The sequence below is a fragment of the Myotis lucifugus genome, unplaced genomic scaffold (genome assembly GCF_000147115.1).
Source record: "Myotis lucifugus unplaced genomic scaffold, Myoluc2.0 scaffold_220, whole genome shotgun sequence".
Lineage (NCBI taxonomy): Eukaryota > Metazoa > Chordata > Mammalia > Chiroptera > Vespertilionidae > Myotis > Myotis lucifugus.
This window is the reverse complement of record NW_005871268.1, coordinates 335,811-352,532: the sequence shown is the minus strand read 5'-3', so window position 1 is coordinate 352,532 and position 16,722 is coordinate 335,811. Positions and strand designations below refer to the sequence as shown.

Genomic DNA, 16,722 nt, shown 5'->3' with positions numbered 1-16,722 from the left:
TGGTCAGTTTTACTGAGGGAAGAAGGGTGTCATGAATGCAATTACATATGAGGCCTCCCTTGAACTGATTCAAAAGATGCTTCCCCATCCCTTCCAGTTTGACCAGGATTGCCTGGACATGTACACATTTGATTTTTTGAATAAAGGCTGATTGAAACACAGGTACATACAAGAATGGATAAATAGATGTCAAAATCTCTCATTTCAATTATGAAATGTAGTGCTTTGATATGTTTGAAAATTCAAGCATTTAACATTTAAAAATTGAGGGTTTGGTTACCCTTATTAGTCTGAGTAATTAATACAATGGAAAGGCCCTCAAATCTCAGTGGTTTAATGCAATACAAGTTTAATTTTCTATTCTTGTGGGGTCCCTCCCTAGGAAAGTTCTCATTCAAGAGGGGACACAGGCCACATCATTCAGAACATGTGGCCTGCAGAGTCATTCAGTATGGCAGGAGGAGATAAGGAGGAAGGGACAGAATATCTTTTTTTTTTGGGGGGGGGGGTTCACAACTTGAGGAACTGTATTTATTTTTTTTAATTCTTTATTAGTTAAGGTATTACAAATGTGTCCTCATCCCCCCCATTAAACCCCCCCTCCCCCACCCCACTCATGCTCTCATGCCCCTGTTGTCCATGTCCATTGGTTTGGCTTATATGCATGCATACCAGTCCTTTGGTTGATCTCCTCCTCTTGCCCCCTCCCTCCCCTACTTTCCCTCTGGGGATTAATAGTTTGATTACTGTTTCTCTGTCTATGTTGTTCATCAGTCTATGTTGTTCTCTATATTCCACAAATGAGTGAGATCATGTGGTATTTATCTTTCTCTGACTGGCTTATTTCACTTAGCATAATGCTCTCCAGTTCCATCCATGCTGTTGCAAGAGGCAAGAGTTCCTTCTTTTTTACCACAGCATAGTATTCCACAGTTTTTTTAATCCACTCATCTGTTGATGGGCACTTAGGCTGTTTCCAAATCTTAGCTATGGTGAATTGTGCTGCTATGAACATAGGAGTACATATATCCTTTCTGATTGGTGTTTCTGGGATATATTCCTAGAAGTGGGATCACTGGGTCAAATAGGAGTTCCATTTTTAGTTTGCTGTGTTTTTTTAAATATATTTTATTGATTTTTTACAGAGAGTAAGGGAGAGGGATAGAGAGTCAGAAACATCCATGAGAGAGAAACATTGATCAGCCGCCTTCCGCACACTCCCCACCGGGGATGTGCCCACAACCAAGTCACATGCCCCCCACCGGAACCGAACCTGGGACTCCTGAGTCAGCAGGCCAACGCTCCATCCACTGAGCCAAACCAGTCAGGGCCCATTTTTAGTTTTTTAAGGAAGCTCCATACTGTTCTCCACAGTGGCTGCACCAGTCTGCATTCCCACCAGCAGTGCAGAAGGGTTCCTTTTTCTCCACATCCTCTCCAACACTTGTTTGTTGATTTGTTGATGATAGCCATTCTGACAGGTGTGAGATGATACCGCATTGTAGTTTTGATTTGCATCTCTCGTATAATTACTGACTTTGAGCATGTTTTCATATGTCTTTTGGCCTTCTGTATGTCCTCTTTCGGAAAGTGTCTATCTAGGTCCGTTGCCCATTTTTTGATTGGATTGTTTATCTTTCTATTGTTAAGTTTCATGAGTTCCCGTAAATGTTGAAGATTAAACCCTTATCGGTGATATCATTGGCAAATATGTTCTCCCATGCAGTGGGTCTTCTTGTTGTTTTGTTGATGGTTTCCTTTTCTGTGCAAAAGCTTTTTATTTTGATGTAGTCCCATTTGTTTATTTTCTCTTTAGTTTCCATTGCCCTAGGAGCATTATCAGAGAAGAAATTCCTTTGGCATATGTTTGAGATTTCGCTGCCTGTGGATTCCTCTAGTATTTTTATGGTTTCCCATCTTACGTTTAAGACTTTTATCCATTTTGAGTTTATTTTTGTGTATGGTGTGAGTTGGTGGTTGAGTTTCATCCTTTTGCATGTATCTGTCCAATTTTCCCAACACCATTTATTGAAGAGACTGTCTTGACTCCATTGTGTGCTCTTGCCTCCTTTAAAAAAATATGGAACGCTTCACGAATTTGCGTGTCATCCTTGCGCAGGGGCTATGATAATCTTCTCTGTATCGTTCCAATTTTACTATATGTGCTGCCGAAGCGAGCACGGGACAGAATATCTTTTAACTGCGTAAGATCAGTGAGATCAGAAATTACTTCCTTTCTACTAACTTAGCCAGGTTTGCTTTCATATTTCCCACATAATTTTCAGGAAGGTTGGGGAATATAGAGAAGCCTCAACAGTCCCTGCCAATCTATGCTTTGGTTACTCAATAGTCACTCTTTTTCCACACACAGAACACACACACACACACACACACACACACACACACACACCTCCCCAAGGGGGCAGCTCAAAGTCTATTGATTTTTAACTTCTGATTAAGGTATATTGACAACACAGATAAGGAGATTTTCAGATCAAAACATTTTTTTCAGAATATAAGATGTCTTTAATTGTAATGCTCTGTGACTTTGGGCATTTTTTTTTATATGCCTCTTGGCCATCTGTAGATCCTCTTTGGAGAAGTGTCTATTTAGGTCTTTTGTCCATTTCTTTTAAATTGGATTGTTTGTTTTCCTTTTGTTAAGTTGTATGAGTTCCTTACATATTTTAGAAATTAACTCCTTATCAGATGTATCATTGGCAAATATGTTCTCCCATACAGTGGGCTCCCTTTTCATTTTGTTGATAGTTTATTTTTCTGTGCAGAAGCTTTTTATTTTGATGTAGTCCCATTTGTTTATTCTCCCTTAGTTTCCTTTGCCCTAGGAGATGTAGGGGTAAACATATTGCTAAAAGCGATGTCTGAGATTTTGCTGCCTAAGATTTTTATGGTTTCCTGACTTACGTTTAGATCTTCTATTCATTTTGAGTTTATTCTTGTGTATGGTGTAAGTAATGCTCAAAATCACTAATCATCAGAGATATGCAAATTAAAACAATGAGGCATCACCTCACACCTGCCAGAATGGCTACCATCAACAAATCAGCTTGCAAGGATGTGGAAAAAAAGAAACCTTAGTACACTGCTGGTGGGAATGCAGACTGGGGCAGCCACTATGGAAAACAATATGGAGTTCTCCTCAAAAAATTAAAAATGGAACTCCATTTTATCCAATGGTCCCACTTCTAGGAATATATCCTAAGAATCCTGAAACAACAATCAAGGAGAATATATGCACCCCTATGTTCATGGCAGCACAATTTACAATAGCTAATATCTGAAAACAGCCTAAGTGCCCACCAGTATATGAGTGGATAAAGAAACTATGGTACATTTATACCATGGAATACTATGCAGTTGTGAAAAAGGATTTCTTACCCTTTGAGACAGCATGGAGTGACCTGGAGAATATTATTATGCTAAGCAAACTAATTCAATCAGAGAAAGATAATTATCACATGATCTCACTCATATGTGAAGTCTAATGAACAAAATAAACTGATGAACAAAATAGATCCAGAAACATAGAAGCATAAAACAGACTTCAGAATCTCAGAGGGAAGGGGGAGGGGAGGGTGGGAAGAGATTAATGAAAGAACTTATATGCATAAATGCATAACTCATGGATACAGACAATAGTATGGTGATAGTTGGGCAGGGGATATGGGGTGCGGGGGCGGGGCAAGGGAGGAAAAGAGGGACATCTGCTATACTTTCAACAATAAAGATAAATTTTTAAAAATTTTTAAAAATTGTGAAGCTTTGTAACACATAAAGTCTCTCCTCTTTGCAACTCTACTGGTCCGGGAATATGCACTCACTTGGAATTGTTTTGTGTGATAAAGAGAAGTGGGGGTAGGAGAGAGTATGTTTTCACTCAGTTGCCATATATACATATCTGTAGGTGAATGCAGGACACACAGGACATATGAAGAAATTTGATGTGGCACGGGATATTTACTTCTGACTACAGCAATTAATCACTCAGGACAGCCAAATTAGCCTAGCTAGGGGATACAAATAAACTGGAACCTAAAAATAAGGAAAGATGGGGGGAAATAAACTGAAAAGCTCTGTGACTTCCTGGCATTGGGTGAAAAACTCTAATCAAAGTAGTCACTAAATAGAATGTAGAAAGGCCTCTTCTCTCTCCGAGCCCTTCCCATCTGGACACTGGCTTGGAGAACATGGTTAAGGGAGTGCATAGCGACTGAGCAGTTTTTCAACCAATACGACATGAGACGTAAGATTCAATGTTCTAGAATTTATCAAAATATCAAGTTATTTGATTGACGGCATACATTAATGTTCAATTGTTCAGGAGTTCAAAGCAATAGAAAAACATCCAAGTTTATTGTTGAGAAAAAAAAGTAGCTTTACACATATTTTTAATGGTAAATAGTACTTACATGTTTTTAATTTGTACACATTAAGCAATATTTTGAGAAACTTGCTTGCTATTCAAATACCTATTAATCTCTGCTCTGGAATTGTTTATTTAATGAAAAATGCAATCTCGATAAAGAGATTGTGTCAATTACAGAGATTTTAACTCTTGAGAAGCTTACTCTAAAGTTTAAAATTAAAGTCCAAAATGTCTTCAGTGAAACGAACACTCTGATAACCTCAACAAATCTATACAAATTTATTGTTTGTTTGTTTTTTTTAAATATATTTTATTGATTTTTTACAGAGCGGAAGGGAGAGAGATAGAAAGTTAGAAACATCGATGAGAGAGAAACATTGATCAGCTGCCTCCTGCACACCCCCTACTGGGGATGTGCCCGCAACCCAGGTACATGCCCTTGACCGGAATCGAACCTGGGACCTTTCAGTCCGCAGGCCGACGCTCTATCCACTGAGCCAAACCGGTTTCGGCAACAAATTTAATCTGTGTTTTCTAATTGTTGCCTGTGATTGTCTGAATCACCCAGATGTCTCCTGGATGAGTAGGACCATTCCTTTCCCAGCCTGTCACCCTGAATCTTATCTACTTGTCTACTTACCAGTGCTTATGTATAATAGTAATCAGAGGTTAAATCTTATAAAAACCCATATTTCTATTAATTGACAGCCATTTTTTCTTTTATTTGAAGAATTAATATTTTCATTTTTATTTCGTAGAAATGCAGTTAAAACCTGTTTCTTTCTCAGTCTAACTACAAAACTAATATATCTTTAGGATCAATTTTCTGATGTGCTTGAATAAAGAAGCAGACTGTTGTTTCAAATGAGTAATAATATCATAGGACCAACTTGTGCCTAATATAAAATATTGGAGGCACACACACACAACATTGAAAAGGAAGATAAAATTATATTCTCTTAAAATTGCTAGCAGCTAGGTCTCCAGAATAGGCTTAATTTGAAAGTATGAGAATAAGAAAATCCTCATTTCCTGTTGCACCAATAAGTGGGATTGGTGGAATGGCAGTGTCTATCAATTTTTCTTTCTGGCTTCACAGGAGGGTGGAGCCTGGGAGCTGTTCACAGCTGATCTGATCTTGTCTCATCTCCAGGTGGCCGCCAGTCATGCACTGATGTTGTTGCCTAACAGTTCTGTTATCACCAGAGCATCTCAGACCTTTGCATTGCAACCTCTGCATCTACCCTGTGCCAAACCCACCAGCTTTATGCAGACCGGTGGGTACTTAGCTGGGGCCTCTGGAAGGACCAGGATTCCTTCTCAGCAAAGAAGTCCCAGAGCTGTCCCTATTCTCTAAGCCCTGAGATGGGGCAGATCCACCCCCAACCAGTGGCCTTTCTCTGCTGCAGTTTTTCCTGATTGCTGTTTCTCTCCCTTGTGTAGGGCACTGGGGAATGAGAGTGGGAGTCCGGGTGCTTCCTTTCTTTCCCTTTATCCTGTAAGAAACTCTGTCTGTCCTTACAAACTAAGAACAATCGCCCATTGTCAGCAGAGGTGGCATATTTCCTTCCCTTCCCATGAGAGGCATATGTCCATCTGCAGCAGCCAGGCTGCCCTTTAGGAACAACTGCTGTTTCTATTTCCCAGCAGACTCCATGGCTGTTTGAGTCTGTGTTTATCTGAATCTTGATATTTTAAATGTCCTCTGAGTAACTGATTATTCTGTGATGACACTGAGTTTTTTGTTTCTTTTTCCACCCCCACATTTGCTTTATTTAAGCATCACTTCCAAGAGTTTCTAAAATAGCTCTAATTTAATTTTCAACTATTAATAAATCCCAATGAATTATTAATGATCATTTTCCAAAGGTTACATTTGTCTAAGATTTTTGGGTTGTTTACCTAAAAAATAGGATTCAACAACTCCTCTTCAAAAATATTTTATAAGGGTCATTTATAATAATAATATTCATTGTTGTAAAAATCCTTATTTTTCTACTTTTACATACATTTTCAAAGAATGCAATACATTAAAATATAATTTAGAAATATTTTTGTTTCTGATAGTCGTATATGAAAAAAAAATGTCAGTTGTTCTATCTTAAAGTTCTTATTAAGAACCAAATTGGCATAAGAAAAAAACCCAAGCAAGGCTAATAAAATCTTTCCAATATTTTAATTTAATGAGGCAATCTTTAAGTTCTCCTGGAAACTTTTATTTCTATATTTTATTCCAATAATCAGTTAGCAATGAAATATAAACAAAAAATATTCCTGTAACTAGAAACCTCTGGGTCCCCCTCTAGAAAAGGGAAGTCACCAGGTAAAAAGTGCTGAGCGACAACTTGAAGTGGTTGAACTTAATTCTTATCACTAAGATTATTTTAAACTAGAGGCCCAGTGCATGAGATTCGTGCAAGGGGCTCGGCCCTCGCAGCCCCGGCTTCAGCGGGAAAGTTGCCAGAAGGTCGTTCAGCTGTCTGGTCTAATTAGCATATTAGGCTTTTATTATTATAGATGATGGTAACTTTTACAGAACAACCACACTGCAAGACATTGAAAATGAATAATTGCAATTAATAATCACCCTTCTTAAAACTGTGAAGGGAGAGAAATGTATTTTGTATTTTTAAATAATTTAGGAACAAAATTTCTTTCATATGATCAATAAACATTTCCACATTTTAATGTATTTTTACTACAGTTGATTAATTCCTTTTTGAAACATGTGTCCTTTCACATTGTCCAGGAAAAATCTCAGATGGCAAGAATTATCTTACTTTAATAGAGCACTAAATGGGAATATTCTAATTGAACAGCTGTGAGTGCAGTGTCCACCTAAGGGCTGGGGGCTCAGCCACACTCAATCAGCCACAGCTCCAAACAGATCCACCCACCCTTCACTTTGCCAGAAGGACTTTCAATTATACTTGGAGATGCATCGCTGTACCTAGTTTAATTGTATTTTTGATCAAAATACGCCAATTTTGCCCTCGCTGGTTTGGCTCAGTAGATAGAGTATTGGCCTGCAGACTGAAAGGTCCTGGGTTCAATTCCAGTCAAGGGCACATGCCCGGGTTGCAGGCTCGATTCCCAGTAGGGGGTGTGTAGGAGGCAGCCGATCAATGATTCTCTCTCATCCTTGATGTTTCTATCTATCTCTCTCCCTTGCCCTTCCTCTCTGAAATCAATAAAATATATTTTTAAAAATATGCCAATTTTTCTTGCCATTTTTCAGATTGAAGTTTAACTAGCCTGTAGGACTTCCTTTAGAAATGCTGATAGATTGGTATAACACAAGTGGAATGAACATGAACTGTTCCAACTGTGGTCTCATCAAGTAGTAATTTTTCTTAAAAACCCTTTAATATCAGTTGCCCAACAAAGGGATGCTTGAAAATGGGTAAAAGACATGACCCTAGAAAAAGGAATTTGACTAATGAGGGTGATCATCAGGCAACAATTACCCAGGACCTGTCCTTTTCTTTGCTTAAAGCCACAAAGGTGAAGGAAATGCCTTCTATGCGAGCATCACAGAGCAGAGGAACATTCCAGGATTCCATGAAATTTGACACAAATTATACACATGCAATTGCATACACATATGTGCATACATATACATAGAGGCTGCAGGGAATTGAAAGTTATTTAGTAAGTTGTCAGGAGATTTAAAATTTCTTAAAGAAATTATAGAGACAAAAGCCCCACATTGAGCTGTATAGAACTTGTATTCCATTTCAGCATTGTTTGTTAGGTGTGCAAACTTAGTCATGCAATGATTCAATGGCTTGTTGATTTCCATTTCCTCAATAAAAAACTTGGACTAACTTATTTGTATAGTTTCTTCAGTTCCTAAAATCTTGTGAATCTGATAACGTTTTCAGTTTGGGTCAGCCAGCTAATATCCCTTATATGAGAAAAATTCTGAATAACTATGAGCAGATTCAAATCTACTGAAGATACACATAAAGTCAAATATAAACCCTCTAACAAATTTGGTTTTTTTTCTTGTATTTTTTATTCTTACATACTGTAATAATAATTAAGGATTTTTGAGACAAACTTTCGTGACAGTTATTCATTTGTGGAATGTAAACCTCAATTTTGTTTAATGATGAGGTAGTTGCAGAGACTAGCAATTAATATTAAGCAATAATAATAGCTACCATTTGAAACTATCTATAAAGAGCATATATACCTACTGCTGCATGTATGATCTAGGAGGCATGGACAAAAGAAATCAAAAGGGAGGGTTTGAGAATTAGGCTGACACATTTTTGAAGTGCTTAATTCATATTTTTAAATGCCATTTCTATTCTAAATAGAGCCAGTTTAGATGACTGGTAAACATCAAAACTAGTCCCTTCAGCATTTTGCTGAGTTAACATTTGCTTTGACATCAAAAAAGCAGATGATTATTTTAAGTAGATGAAGCATACTTATGCATATAACTGATATGGACTTAAGCTGGGAGGTCTTCTAGAATATTTTCATCACCAACAAAATATCTGCAATTTCACCAGTTCAGGATTAGGAGTATGTTTTCAGGTCATTCATTTGCACTCTTTGCCCGGGGTTAGCTAATTCAGGCCTATTCTTTGTCAAGTGTTAGGAATTCTCTCATCTCTCACTCAGAATAGAAGGTCCTTGACACAAGACATTTTGGGGAAGTTCTCAGACTAAAAGAGAAAGATCATTATCTCCATGCCTTGCTGTCACAGTCTCTGACTCTCTCTTTATTCACACTAGATGACTTTTCAGCTCTTTCAGGAAGAGATTTTAATCGATTTCCATTTTGGTTTATTGATTCATGAATTGGTATTTGCCTGAAAAGGTAAGAAACTCAGTGATACATGTTCTGCAAGTTTTGTTAACCATTGCAGCAAATGTGAAGTTTTGTGTGTGTGTCTCCCCAGGATGTAATGCACGGGTTTAGTAATGTTTGCAAATCCAATTAGGCCTATACTGAGATCTCAAAAATCTCTTCCCTTTGGTGCTTTAATGTAGAGAGAATTCAATTTCACAACAGACCTATGAAATGATAACCCAGAAAAATTCTGTTTTCATTCATTGAAATGATAGCTACAAGATCCAGGTATCCTAATATTTTTAGTTTAGCTAAATTTAGTTCCATGATGAACAAAGATCTCCACATTTTAAATTTCTTTAGTGCTGATTTATTTTAATATGTACACATATCACAATTGTATAAAAAGTGATCACATTATCTTCCTTACTCATGAGTTTAACATTGCTTAAATAATTCTTGAGTAGTTTTTCATTGCAGAAAATTTGTTGGTTTTCACATAAACAATAAGATAATTTCTTCCCAAACATTTTTCTAGGCTTTTAGAATGTAAGCATTTTACTTTGGTTATATAACAATGATAAGAAATACGTATAGTATCATTTAATTGTATTTTGTAATATATTAATTCTATTTCTAACAAACACTTGAGTTGCTTTATGATTAAATGAGTATTTGATTGTTATTTAAAGGCAATGAGAAATTTAAACAAATATATATGTATAATGTTTTAGCAATGAGCTTAAAACACATAATCAATAGCAGTTAATTATAATCTTATTACTAGAGATTGTTTATAGAGTATGTCATTTATGTAGGCATTTAACATAGTTCAGGGTAAATAGATATTAATTACTTAGGTAAGCAGTGATAATTACTACAAAAGTTCACATGCAACTTAAAGTGATTAGAATTATATGCTTTTTATATAATATCATCAAATTTGAGAAAGAAAACTAGAAGAGAATTATGAAGCAAAAGGGATTTTGTGGCTTGTAGATTACCTGCTAATGCTATGAGTGTCTGGTGTGAGATTTTCTTCTAGTTCCCTGTGCTACTCCTTACTGTCTTTTAGAGATACATTGATTTGCACCAGCCAACTTGATATTATGAAATTCTCCAAGGTTAATTCATTTGTATTAATTCATTTTAAGGGCATATACTGAGTAGCCTTTCTTCTCAAAGAGAGAAAATCTGAATGTGAAGACACAGAAGAACATGATTATGGAAGTGGGAGCAGTGTCAGTGTTGGCTGTGCGACAGGTGATGAAAGCTGGCATCAGCAGGGGCCAGGGAAAGCCAGTGGCAGTAGGAGCATGATGCAGGCTAACCAGCAATGATAAGCATGTCTATCTTCAGGGAAAATGCCAAATGAAGAAACTTGTGATAGAAAAAAAAAATGCCATGGAGATTGCCAATGTCCAAGATGAATCACTGATAGCCAGGAGATCTGCTGCTGAGATCCTCATTTCACTAAATTAGACTACACAAACCAGCATCAGGTAATCTAATGAACAGTTTTTTTGTTTGCTTGTTTGTTTTAATTTTTTATATATATTTTATTGATTTTTTTACAGAGAGGAAGGGAGAGGGACAGAGAGTCAGAAACATCGATGGGAGAGAAGCATCGATCAGCTGCCTCCTGCACACCCACCCCCCACTGGGGATGTGCCCGCAACCAAGGTACATGCCCTCGACTGGAATCAAACCCGGGACTCTTCAGTCCCCAGGCCAATGCTCTATCCACTGAGCCAAACCGGCAAGGGCTCTAATGAACAGTTTTAATGGCAATAATGAAAGTGCAAACAAAATTCACCAAAGATTAATAAAAAGGCCAAACAATCAAAGGGAATGTCAAAGTCACTAAAAGCAATAATTTACACCTGAGGAAACAGGGATGAGGAAAATAAGAACAAGATTTAAAAACATTATGGAGCCCTAACCAGTTTGGCTCAGTGGATAGAGCATGGGCCTGCAGACTGAAGGGTCCCAGGCTCAATTCCGGTCAAGGGCATGTACCTTGGTTGCAGGCACATCCCCAGTAGGGGTTGTGCAGGAGGCAGTTGATCGATGCTTCTCTCTCATCAATGTTTCTAACTCTCTATCCTTCTCCCTTCCTCTCTGTAAATAAATAAATAAATAAATAAATAAATAAATAAATAAAATATATAAAAAATGAATTAAATATATAAAAATAAAAACATTATGGGAAGGTCTGATTTTCAACAAATACACATTCAGTGAAAAAGAGATAACAAGTGGCACTAGACAAATTGGATCAGCATATTAAAAACAATGCTCAATTCATCCCTTCCTTCATATAAGAATGATTAACTCAAAGTGAATCATAAACTTGAATGTAAAATCTAAAGCCATAAAACTTCCAGAAGAACATGGAGGAGAAAAAGATGTAATTTGGGGGCTATAGAGAGATTTCTTAGGTGTGACATCAAAACAGAAACCATTAGGAATATAAATGGCTAATTTTGACTTTGTCAGGTATCTGAATGTCTTCTCTTTGAAAGACTTTACTAAAAAAACAAGCCATAGAAAAGACAAATCAGACATCTACAATCACATATTGGTTTTCAGGAAGCCACCTTGCCAATACTATCAGGAGAGTGCACCAAGGAACTGGAAGGCCTATGGACCTTGGGCATTAGCAGGGCTGATGATAAGCACCAATTGTTCATGTTGAGATAGTGGTGGCTCAAGGCAATTCCCTAACCTGATAATCCTTTTACTGTTTACCAAACTTTACCTTTGATATGCCTGTATGCATTGCTAAAGGGCAAATGTGCATTCAAGTAAATACATAGCGGACCAGGCCAAAAGTCGGTGTGTCTCTTCAAGAAAGAGGCTCCACCTGGCCCCCAATGCCTTCTAAATTCATATTTCTTGTATAGCATTTTCATTTGTGTGTCGGCCCCTCCTTCAGATCCTGAACTCTTCCGTGAAGGTCACAGCATTGATTAAAGAACTAGTTTTCAGAATATATACAGAATGATCAAAACTTAATAATAATAAGAAAAAAATAGTAATGAACAAAAGATTTGACCAGTCTCTTACTAAGTTAGGTCTGTAGATAATAAATAACCATTTAAATAGGTGGTCAACATCATTAGTCACTAGGAAAATACAAATTAAAACCTCAATGAGACAACAGTACACACCTATTGGAATAGCAAACAACAAAACAGGTATTGCCAAAAGCTAATAAGGATGTAGAACAACTAGAACTCCCATATATAAATAAATATAGCTGATGGGAATATAAAACGGTATGAATACTGGAAAACATTTGATGTCTCTTGTCAAGTCAGCAATCTCAATCTTGCATGTTTATACAAGAGAAACAAAGATTTATGTTCACACCTGCACCCAAATGTTTATAGCAGCTTTATTCAAACTCGCCAAACTGGAAACAATACCAATAACCCTAACCTGGGGACTGAGTAAAGAATCTGGGTGCCGTCAACAAGCCTCTGTTACAATCAGAAGCAAGGATGGATCTCAAGTGCATTATGTTTAGGGAAAGAAGCCAGACTCCAGGGGCTGTGTAGTGAATATATCACTTATATGAAACTCTTGCAAAGACAAAATTATTGGTGGTCACCAGGGAATAGGAGTAAAACTAGGAGTTACTTTCAAAGGGAATAGGAGGACTTTTTTGAGTGATGAGTTTCTTCCTTGAGGTGATGAATATCTTACACAACTACCCATTTGTTAAACTTGCAGAATTGCACATTAAAAACATACAATTTCACTGTATGTAAATTATATTTTAATAAAAACAAAATGAAACAAATACAAAACTTGGGGAAATATGGGAAGAAATTGGAAATATAATAAAGCAAATAAACAAGTGAATAGAATTTAGTAAAAAAAAAATAATGGCATATAAGAAAGACCTGCAGTTCTTAGAAATCTTAGAATAAAAAATAAATGTTGATTTTTAAAATGAGTATACAAATTGATGAGGAGAATATAGAGGCAAAAGAAAATTGTCATTTATTAAATTCCACATGTGAGTAAAATCAGGTATTGGGGGTGGTGGTGGAGGGATTTTGGAAAAAAAGAGAAAGAACTCATGGACATGGACAATAGTGTGGTGATTATAGAGGTAGAAGAGAGAATAAAAGGTGATGGAAAAAATAAAATAAAATAAATAATAAGAAAAAAAGAAAGGAAGGAAGAAAGAAAGAAAAGAAAATTAATGTTGGCCAGCCGGCGTGGCTCAGTTGTTGAGTGTTGACCTATAAACCAGGAGGTCATGGTTTCATTCCCGGTCAGGGCACATACCCGGATTGAGGGCATGATCCTTAGTGTGGGGTGTGCAGGAGGCAGCTTATCAATGATTCTCTCTCATCATTGATGTTTCTTATCTCTCTCTCTGCCTTCCTTCCTCTCTGAAATTAATTAAAAAATGTATTTAAAAAAATGAAATTAATGTCACATAGAGTTCAAATAAGTAATCAGGAACTATATCATATTTACAAAATATATACTATTAACAACCAATGACTCAATAAGTAGAAAACTGAATCGATGGAAAAGTTGTATCAGTGCAGATTAAAATAAGTCAGATTAAGCTATTAAAATTGGAAAAGAAACTTAGATGTCATGCAGAACAGTAATCTTAAACACTGAGTGAGGTTATGTGTGATACACATGGTAGAATGAAAAGATAGAGACTTGGACAGTTCCATTGGCTTGTCTGTGCAGCCATTTTTCTCCATCCTGACCATGGTCAGGATAAGGCCAACAGAACAGCATTCCCACTGCTATTACCAGTTTCAGAAACAGCTCACTTCAATAAGATGGCCATGCCCTGACTCTTGGTGATTATAAAGCAGTTACTTAGTTGCAGGTCTCTGATAAGGAAACCAACGGCTTCCATGACTGCTCCTCAACAGCAAATGCAGAAGCACAAAAGCCTCACCGCTGCCCCATTTTCTCTTTGGAAATCTCACCCACTGCATCATTAACTTGGGGGATAAACATATCTGGAAAGCTAGATGTAAGGAGTTCCACAGACTATAAGCTTTAGCTTTCTAGCTTTCTGCACATGTGCCCAGCAAAAGTTTAAAATGATGCTGAACACAATCTGCTACCCCATCAAAAAATCATCTAACTTGTTCTCTGTATATGTATAGATACATACGCAGTTACCTATATACATAATCATATTCATAATCATTTACATATACATGTGTACATATACATACGTACATATTCATATACATGATTATGCTGTTTTTTAACAGAACATTTCTGTGCCTTCACAAAAGTCAACTGGACATCTAGTTTGGAAGGAATATTTCCTTTTTATTATAAAACTTGTTTGTATTGTTTACACATATGCAGGTACTTTTTTTACCATATACCAGCACTCTATTTTAATTAAAAGATTGAGTTTTGAAATAAAACCTTTCACAATTATTTTTATGCAGAATATTTTATTTGCTCTTCATAGCATTGCTGTGCAGTAGATTTGGTAAACATTGTTCTTCTCATTTTATAGTTGAGAATTATGAGCTGCAAAATTGTTTGGTGTTCAAGTTCACAAGACTTAAAGCATGCTAAAATTTACTTAAAAGCACAATATTGCCCTGGCTGGTTTGGCTCATTGGATAGAGCATTGGCCTGTGGACTGAAAGGTCCCAGGTTCGATTCCGGTCAAGGGCATGTACCTTGGTTGCAGGCACATCCCCACTAGGGGGTGTGCAGGAGTCAGCTGATCGATTTTTCTCTCTCATCGATGTTTCTAACTGTCTATCTCTCTCCCTTCCTCTCTGTAAAAATTCAATAAAATATATATATTTTTAAAAGCACAATATCAATGGGATAAGATAGTCTTCCTTAGGATGAGTTAGCAGCATTTAGAAAATTAAAAATGCTTAGCATTTCTACTACTTGGATTTTATTCTACATACTAGAGGCCCTATGCACGAAATTCGTGCAAGGGGCTCGGCCCCTGCTGCCGTAGCTGCCTCTGCCTCACCCCCCCCCCCGCCTCCTGTCTAATTAGCATATTATGCTTTTATTATTATAGATACATTTCCATGAGTGTTTGAAGAGACATCTATAAGAAAGTTTGTTGTGATATCCTTTGTAAAGAGACCACTGAGAAGAATCTGCATGTCAAAATAAAACTGGTTAAATAATGAAGAACTACACAGCTCTTGAAAATAATGAAGTAGGTAATGTATAGACAAGTGAAATATGCCCTAGATGTTGTAAGTGAAAAATATTAAGTTGAAAAGTAATGAATACATTTTTATTCATACATAAAAGCAACAGTAATATTAATAATAAATATGTTCATACAGGAAAAGCACTGTAGTTATATGCACCAAATTAAAGTGGTTTCCAATCAGTGATATTTTCTTATGTTTTTGTTTCCAAGTTATATTTATGTAATATCTGCATTTAATTAAGATTTGTTTAATTATAATTCAAAAAACAAAGATATAAAAGTAAGGTGATAAAAATCCTAGATGATTAAACTGGATTATTTTTAAGATTCACTCCTTATGTAATATTTCATGAGCTTGGCCTACAAGTCTCTTGAAAGCCCAAACTGATTGATATAACAGGTAGTTATCCCTGACCCTGGTATAAGAGAATTTCTGGGTAATTTAATGTTAGCAGATCTGTATTTGAATAAAAATTCTGTCATTTCTCAACAAGTCACATAGTGTAGTTGAGACACAGTTTCCTCATTTATAAAATGAGAGTAATATAAATACATAGAATGCTGCTCAGAAACTAGATAAGATGAAATAAAGATCAAATCGAAAACTACAAACCAGTATTTTGTTAATGAGATAGATAAAATCTACTTTCTGAAGTGCTCTGACCACACTTCTTTAAGAGCTATCTTTAAAATTTTCAAAAATTAAAAATGCATAGATATCCTGAGATATCCTATGTGGAACGCCAGCAGGCAGGTTGGCCACCAACTTCAAGGCTGAGGACAAGGAGATCCACATCTCAGAAGAACAATTTGGAGCTCCTGGGTGAAATCCAAACTCAAGGTTGAGAAGAGTTGAGCAGTACCATGTGATTCATATACTTGTCCTTTAGTCCATGAGGCATAGTAAGATTATTTTGCCAGTTATTTGTTTCTAATTTATCAACTCAAGTTTTGGGGTATAGTTGGTTGGCCCAGCCCATTGTGGCAAGTAGATTTTGTCTGGAGTGATGTAAGCCAAGGATACATCACTAATTTGCATGTTAATGCTCCTACATCAAGTTAATGGAGTTTTCCCCTTACAAACAAAATAGCCCTATATTCATGCAATTCAAACTTATGAAATGCATTTTCTTATGAAATATTTAGAGACTGAAGAGGATGATACAACTTAGCTACTTTAATATTTATTAATATAAAAGAGCATTCCATTTTATTGTGATAGCAATCCAATTTATTTTATGATAATTTTAACCTTTATTCCATTCTATAGTATGAGGTATTTCATATATTTGAAAAGCATAGAGAATAATAAAATGACATCTATATATC

At 36.4% G+C, this 16,722-nt stretch overlaps 1 non-coding gene across 1 annotated transcript; it reads right to left on the bottom strand.

Annotated features, from left to right (window-relative positions):
• Positions 1–2,074: 2,074 nt before the first annotated feature.
• Positions 2,075–2,181, bottom strand: LOC111827787. Its single transcript, XR_002831514.1, has one exon. It is a non-coding gene; the product is annotated as a U6 spliceosomal RNA (small nuclear RNA).
• Positions 2,182–16,722: the final 14,541 nt, after the last annotated feature.